The 8,356-nt window shown below is 40.8% G+C and overlaps 1 protein-coding gene across 3 annotated transcripts in view; it reads left to right on the top strand.

Annotated features, from left to right (window-relative positions):
- FCHSD2 (FCH and double SH3 domains 2) overlaps positions 1-8,356 on the top strand; it is a 309,212-nt gene that overhangs the window by 194,807 nt on the left and 106,049 nt on the right. The window lies entirely within an intron of this gene.

The raw sequence follows: 8,356 nt of genomic DNA, 5'->3' as shown, positions 1-8,356 counted from the left end.
CCCCCCCCCCCCAAACTTGCCACTCTTGAATTTTCCCAATCTCAGTAATGGTAACTGTGTCCTTGCAGTTGCTCAGGCCAGAGTCATCCTTGTTGCCCCTCTCCAAATCTCACAGCTATCCCATCAGTAAATTCCTTCAGCTCTACCTATAAATAGAACCATTTCCCCCCCATCCCCGTTGCTATTACTCTGAACCGTCACTGCTATTATCTCTTGTATGTACTTTAGCAAATCTATCTGACTCTGCTTCTACCCCACCCTTCAGTGTCTGTTCTCCACACAACAGCCAAAGCGATCCTTTTAAAACCTAAGTCAGGACTTCCCTGGTGGTCCAGTGGTTAAGACTCTGTGCTTCCGGACTTCCCTGGTGGCTCAGTGGTTAAGAATCCGCCTGCCAAGCAGGGGACACAGGTTCGAGCCCTGGTCCAGGAAGATCCCACATGCCACGGAGCATCTAAGCCCGTGCTTTACAACCAGTGAGCCTGCACTCCAGAGCCCACAAGCCACAACTGCTTAGCCCATATGCCACAGCTACTGAAGCCCACACGCCTAGAGCCCATGCTCCACAACAAAAGAAGCCACTGCAATGAGAAGCCCGCACAGTGCAACGAAGAGTAGCCCCCGCTCACCACTAGAGAAAGCCAGCAGGCAGCAACGAAGACCCAACGCAGCCAAAAATAAATAAATAAAGACTGTGCTTCCAGTGCAGGGGGCATGGGTTCAATTTGCCACTCTTGAATTTTCCCAATCTCAGTAATGGTAACTGTGTCCTTGCAGTTGCTCAGGCCAGAGTCATCCTTGTTGCCCCTCTCCAAATCTCACAGCTATCCCATCAGTAAATTCCTTCAGCTCTACCTATAAATAGAACCATTTCCCCCCCATCCCCGTTGCTATTACTCTGAACCGTCACTGCTATTATCTCTTGTATGTACTTTAGCAAATCTATCTGACTCTGCTTCTACCCCACCCTTCAGTGTCTGTTCTCCACACAACAGCCAAAGCGATCCTTTTAAAACCTAAGTCAGGACTTCCCTGGTGGTCCAGTGGTTAAGACTCTGTGCTTCCGGACTTCCCTGGTGGCTCAGTGGTTAAGAATCCGCCTGCCAAGCAGGGGACACAGGTTCGAGCCCTGGTCCAGGAAGATCCCACATGCCACGGAGCATCTAAGCCCGTGCTTTACAACCAGTGAGCCTGCACTCCAGAGCCCACAAGCCACAACTGCTTAGCCCATATGCCACAGCTACTGAAGCCCACACGCCTAGAGCCCATGCTCCACAACAAAAGAAGCCACTGCAATGAGAAGCCCGCACAGTGCAACGAAGAGTAGCCCCCGCTCACCACTAGAGAAAGCCAGCAGGCAGCAACGAAGACCCAACGCAGCCAAAAATAAATAAATAAAGACTGTGCTTCCAGTGCAGGGGGCATGGGTTCAATCCCTGGTCAGGGAAGATCCTGCATGCTGCACAGTGCCACCAAAAAAAACCCTAAGTCAGATGTCATTCCTTTGCTTAAAACCTTCTGGTAGCTTCTCTTCTCACTCATTTTAAAAGTCAAAATTCTTATCAAGGTCCTATGTCTTCTACCACTTTTCCCTCATTGTAATTCAGCCATATTGGCCTCCTCACTGTTCCACAACAATCATCCTCTCACCCCAGGACCTTTGCCCTTACTATTTCCTCAGCAAGGTATACTTCCTCAGCAAGTATACCCCCAGATATCCACATAACTTACTACTTCTTCACTTCAGGGCTTTGTTCAAATGTGACTTTACCAGTGAGGCTTTCCCTGATTACCCAAAATAAGATAACATCCTTTTCTTCACTCTCTAATCCTTTACTTTGTTTTTGTTTATTGTATTTACTATAACCAGGCATAATGTTTAAGAGCAGGGATTTGGTCTGGTTTTTCTTTCCACATAATATCCCTACCACCTAGAATAATGTATGACAAATAATAGACTCTTGATAAATATTTGTTGCATGACTTCTTGTGTATTCGTGTTTGATGAATTCTTGTGGGTAAAAATGGTTTGGGTGGCATATTAGTGATGTCTCTTTTATATAGTTGTAAATTAGGTAGATGTTTTACTTGCTTTACGAGGAGAATTAGTGTCAAATAAGCTAAGAAGCATCAAATAACCTGGCCTTTAGAGAGACAGTTAACTTTCAAACTGTAAATCATTCAGAAAACAGAATTAGAGATTAGGGATATTTTGAAAAAGAACCTGTTAATGGAATTGGTAAGAGGTATGCTCACCACCAGTTACAAGTTTCTAAGATCTGGAGTTTACCTTGCTCCCGTAATTTCTGATGCTTGGCAAACCATCTCCAGACCATTTCTCAAAGAATGTCCTTCTTCCTCAAGTTTAATCTTTCTGATCCAAGACTGTTAGGCATCTCATTTTTTCCGGCATATTTTATTTTTCTTAATATTTAATACCATATTTATTTTATCTTCTGTTGGAGTACAGTAACTTCATTAGTTCCTTTTATTCTTTCCACTTCCAGTAATAAAATTTTTGAAATGTGAAGTATTTAGAGCCAGTAGAGGAATAGCTATTTTTTGCTTCACAGCAGCTTGAGGTTCTGGAGAGAGTGAACTGCTTTTTTCACTTGGCGGGGGGTAGGTTATTAAAGTATAGTTGCTATACAGTATTGAGGGCAAACTATTGACATTAAGAAGAAACAGATAATTGTATCATGAAAGCCTTCCTCCAGGAGTAAGCTTTCATTGCTTTATATCTCTTAACCTGTGCAATCCTGTTTCTTCATCTGTGAGAATAGGACTAATAGTATCCTTTTCATGAGTTGTAAATACGTGTAAGTGGTTGGCACATAGTAGGTGTTCTTTTTTTATATATATATAAATACATTTATTTTATTTTTGGCTGCGTTGGGTCTTTGTTGCTGTGTGTGGGCTTTCTCTCGTTGCGGTGAGCGGGGGCAACTCTTCTTTGCGGTGCACGGGCTTCTCATTGTGGTGGCTTCTCTTGTTGCGGAGCATGGGCTCTAGGCGCACAGGCTTCAGTAGTTGTGCCTCATGGGTTCTAGAGCGCAGGCTCAGTAGTTGTGGCACACGGGCTTAGTTGCTCTGTGGCTTGTGGGATCTTCCCAGACCAGGGCTCGAACCCATGTCCCCTGCACTGGCAGGCGGATTCTTAACCACTGCCCCACCAGGGAAGCCCCGTAGGTGTTCTTTTAAGTATTCAATTTCTCTTTCCACCTTCTGTGATCTTCTACTAATCAACATAACAATGTTTTAGCTATATTAATAAACACTTATGTATATAACCAAGTTTTCTTACCAAAATAGCTAATGTTGGTGAACAGAAATAAACAGAAAAATGTTCGGAATTGTTTTTGCTCTGAAAATACTGAAGGCTAATATTAGATTAGTGTTTTCCCTTTCAAACCTTATATATCTTTGTGGCATTAAAATAGAGAAGAGAGAGTTACTTCACCTGAGCGACCAAGCAAACCAATATAAATGAAAGTATGTAGGGAGTTTCCAAGCATTAAACTCATTGGTGCTCTTCCTCCTTAACTTTATCTTCATTTGGTAAAACATGTGCAGACATACCATAAAGATGTAGGGGTTTTTTTTTGGTTCTTACCAAAAATAAAATGCTCTAAAGTGTGCCTGTTGAGAGTGCCAACAGCGTGTGGATTCAGAAAGTTATCTTTTAAGTGAAAGAAAGAAAGAATGTGTTTTTATAGGATTCTTGTCGATTAGAATTTTCCCTAAACTTTACAGGGTAAGAACTTCATATCCTTTACTCAAGTCTAGCCTCATTTCCTCAGCAAGCAGGATTGATCTCAGTTAGATATTAAGAACTTATAAACAAACTCTGAAATGGCAGATTTCAAATCAGTGGGAAAATTAACCAGATTATAAAGGTAATGATGATGAGGCTCTCTAGAAAAAGAAAAATTCTGATCCCCATATCATACCAAACCAAATTTTAGATTTGTTAAAGATAAACGCAACAGAGAAAAACATGGGTGAAGATTTATCTGATCTTAGTGTGAAGAGGAGATTATTAAGTATTCTAGCAAAGGTAGACACTGTATGGGAATGTGATGATAGATTTGACAATCTTAAAATTTTAAAATGTGTAACACAACAACGATAACAACGATAGCTAACATTTATTGAGCTAAGTGCGAAGCCTTGTAGTAAGCGTTTACATCTAAATCAAAGTGCCAAGATTGAGAAACTGTGTCCTAGAACTAGACGATCTATAACCCTGGTCTACTGTCCGTGTTATCACAGGCAGCAGTATCACCTGATGTTTTGCCGTGGTGTGACAAGTATTACCAGCTTCCCAATCTGCAGCATCTGTTTCCTCACTGCTTGCTACTCTGCCACTTAGCAAATGCCACCTATATTAGTTTTGTTGTTGTTGTTACAGGAACGTACCACTACAAGATACTAATTCTGTATTAATTAGGATACAGGCTAACCAACTGAAATAGAAAGACCCAAAATGTAATGGTTCAAACAAGATAGATGTTAATTATTTCTCATCCAATAGTTCAGGGTAGATAAGCAGGTTCTACCCCATGAAATTATTCAAGTACCCAGGTAGCAAGATGACTCTAGCACTTTCTCAAATCACCCATTTGGCCAAACCTGGGTCATGACTTATATGCTTCCTAGCCAAAGGGCAGAGGAAAGAGAACCATTCTCTTAAGAGCGAAGATATACTAGATCTTAAGATCTAGTCCTGAAAGCGGTATATATTACTTCTGTTCACATTGTGTTGGCTCACATGGCCATACCTAACAGCAGGGGAAGCTGGGAAGTACAATACCACCATGTGCCCAGGAAGAAAGGGAGAACAGATTTTGGTGGACAACAAATGATTTCCACCACAGCCACTATCTGTGCTGTTTCTAAATATCTGATAAGGTAGATGACAATGTAGGAGTTAAAAAGCTCTTATAAATCAATAAGAAAAGTTAAAACATCGTAAAGGAAATAAGGAAAAGTTACAAATTCAGTTTAAAAAAAGGGAAATACACTCTCATGTATAAGTTAAACTAATATTTGACAAGGGAGCCAAAAATACTCAATGGGCAAAGAAAGGATAGTCGCTTCAATAAATGGTTTTGGGAAAACTGGATAACTATATGCAGAAGAAACTGGACCCCTACTTTATACCATTCACAAAAATTAACTCAAGATGGATTAGAGACTTAAACATAAGACCTGATATCATAAAACTCCTAGAAAACACAGGGGAAAAGCTATTTCATATTGGTCTTGGCAGTGATTTTTTAGATATGTCACCAAAAGCACAAGCAACAGAAACAAAGACAAGTAGGACTACATCAAACTAAAAACCTTCTGCACAGTAAAAGAAACTATCAATAAAACGAGAAGGCAACCTATGGAATGGGAGAAAATATTTACAAATCATAGATAAGAGGTTAACATCCACAATATGTAAAGAAATCATGCAATTCAATAGCAAAAAACAAAAACAAAACCCCCAAAAACCTCAGTTAAAAAATGAGCAGAGGGGACTTCCCTGGTGGTGCAGTGGTTAAGAATCCACCTACCAATGCAGGGGACACGGGTTCGAGCCCTGGTCCGGGAAGATCCCACATGCAGCAGAGCAACTAAGCCCATGCGCCACAACTACTGAGCCTGTGCTCTAGAGCCCACGAGCCACAACTACTGAGACCATGTGGCACAACTACTGAAGCCCGTGCGCCTAGAGCCCATGCTCTGCAACAAGAGAAGCCACCGCAATGAGAAGCCCGCGCACCGCAACAAAGAGCAGCCCCCGCTCGCCGCAACTAGAGAAAGCCCGTGCCCAACAACAAAGACTCAACATAGCCAAAATTAATTAACTAAATAAATAAATAATAAAATTTTTAAAAAAATGAGCAGAGGAACTGAACAGACATCTTTCCAGAGAAGACATAAAAATGGCCAACAAGTACATGAAAATGTGCTCAACATCCCTAATCATAAGGGAAATGCAAATCAAATCAAAACCACAATGAGATATCATCCCATACCCATTAGGATGGCTGTCATCAAAAAGACAAGAGGGCTTCCCTGGTGGCACAGTGGTTGAGAGTCTGCCTGCCGATGCAGGGGACACGGGTTCGTGGCCCGGTCCGGGAAGATCCCACATGCCGCGGAGCTGCTGGGCCCGTGAGCCATGGCCTCTGAGCCTGCGCGTCCAGAGCCTGTACTCCACAACGGCAGAGGCCACAACAGTGAGAGGCCCGCGTGCCACAAAAAAAAAAAAAAAAAAAAGACTAGAAAACAGGTGATGGTGAGGATGTCAAGAAAATGGAGCACTTGTGAACTATTGGTGGGAATGTAAATTAGTATAGCCACTATGGATAAGTGAGGAAGTTTCTCAAAAAATTAAAACTAGGGACTTCCCTGGCGGTCCAGTGGTTACAACTCCACTTCCAATGCAGAGGGTGTGGGTTTGATCCCTGGTTGGGGAACTAGGATCTCACATGTGGTACAGTACGGCCAAAAAAAGTTTTTAAGAATTTAAACTAGAAATATCATAAGATTCAGCAATCCCACTTCTAGGTATATATCCAAAGAAAACAGGGTCTCAAAGGGATATCTGTACCCCCGTGTTTACTCTAGCATTATTCACAATGGCTAAGATATGGAAACCACCTAAGTATCTACTGATGGATGAAGGGATAAAGTGTGACATATGTATACAGTGGAATATTACTCAGCCACGAGAATCGAGGAAATCCTACCATTTATGACAACTTGGATGAAGCTTGAGGGCATTACACTAAGTAAAATCAGAGAGAGAAGGACATACTGTATGATATTGCTTATATGTGGAACCTAAAAAAGCCAAACTCATAGAAATAGAATAGAATGGTAGTTACCATGACCTGGGAGGTGGGGGAAATGGGGAGATATTGGTCAAAGAGCATAAACTTCCAGTTATAAGATGAATAAGTTCTGGTGATCTAAGGTACAAATGGTGATTATAGCTATTAATATTGTATACTAGAAAGTTGCTGAGAGAGTAGATCTTAAATGTTCTCACCACAAAAAAGAAATGGTAATTATGTAACAGGATGAAAGTGTTAGCTAATGCTCTCTGGTGGTGATCATTTTGTAATATGTATGCATCAAATCAACACATGGTACATCTTAAACTTAACACAATGTCATATGTTAATTAGATCTCAGTATAGCTGGAGAAAAAAGGAATAAAAGAATAGTGACAGTACATCTATAGCCATTTGAGTTTTGACAAGGGTGTCAAGACTGTTCAGTGGGGCTTCCCTGGTGGCGCAGTGGTTGAGAATCCGCCTGCCGGTGCAGGGGACACGGGTTCATGCCCCGGTTCGGGATGATCCCACATGCCGCGGAGCAGCTGGGCTCGTGAACCATGGCCGCTGAGCCTGCGTGTCCGGAGCCTATGCTCCACAACGGGAGATGCCACAACAGTGAGGGGCCCGCATACGGCAAAAAAAAAAAAAAAAGACTGTTCAGTGAAGGAAAGAGTAGTCTTTCAGCAAATGGTGCTGGGACAATTGAATAGCCACATGCAAAGGAAAGAAGTTGGACCTCTACCTCACATCATGTATAAAATTCAATTCAAAGTAAATCAAAGACCTAAATGTATGAGCTAAAGCTATAAAACTTTAAGAAGAAAAAGAAAAAATATTTTTCTTTCTTTGCCTCAGCAGTTATATCCTAGAAATGTATTCTGAGTGTATAAATAAATAACCATGAGAATATTTGTCTGCATACATGAGATTACGAGATGAAAAATTAAAAGCACTAAAATGTTTAAAAATAAAACATTCAGTATTTGAAGCAATATAAATATACTTTAAAATATAATATATTTAATAACAAACAATATGTTTATGTTATATAATATTAATATGTATGTGGTATAAATTAAATATGTAACAAAATATAAATAATAACTGATATATCTAAATGATGTGATATGCTATAATTAATTTAAAATTTTTTAAAATTTTATTTTTGGGGTGCATGGGTCTTTTTGAATTGTGGTTTTCTCTGGCTATATGCCCAGTAGTGGGATTGCTGGATCATATGGTATTTCAATTTTTCATTTTTTGAGGAACCTCCATACTGTTCTCCATAGTGGCTCTATCAATTTACATTCCCACCAACAGTGCAAGAGGGTTCTCTTTTCTCCACACCCTCTCCAGCATTTACTGTTTGTAGATTTTCTGATGATGCCCATTCTAACTGCTCTGAGGTGATACCTCATGGTACTTTTGATTTGCATTTCTCTAATAATTAGTGATGTTGAGCAGCTTTTCATGTGCTTCCTGGCCATCTGTATGTCTTCTTTGGAGAAATGTCTATT

The sequence above is a fragment of the Neophocaena asiaeorientalis genome, unplaced genomic scaffold (assembly GCF_003031525.2).
Source record: "Neophocaena asiaeorientalis asiaeorientalis breed wild unplaced genomic scaffold, Neophocaena_asiaeorientalis_V1.1 scaffold618, whole genome shotgun sequence".
NCBI lineage: Eukaryota > Metazoa > Chordata > Mammalia > Artiodactyla > Phocoenidae > Neophocaena > Neophocaena asiaeorientalis.
The sequence above is the reverse complement of the archived record's forward strand: the minus strand, read 5'-3'. Positions and strand labels throughout refer to the sequence as shown.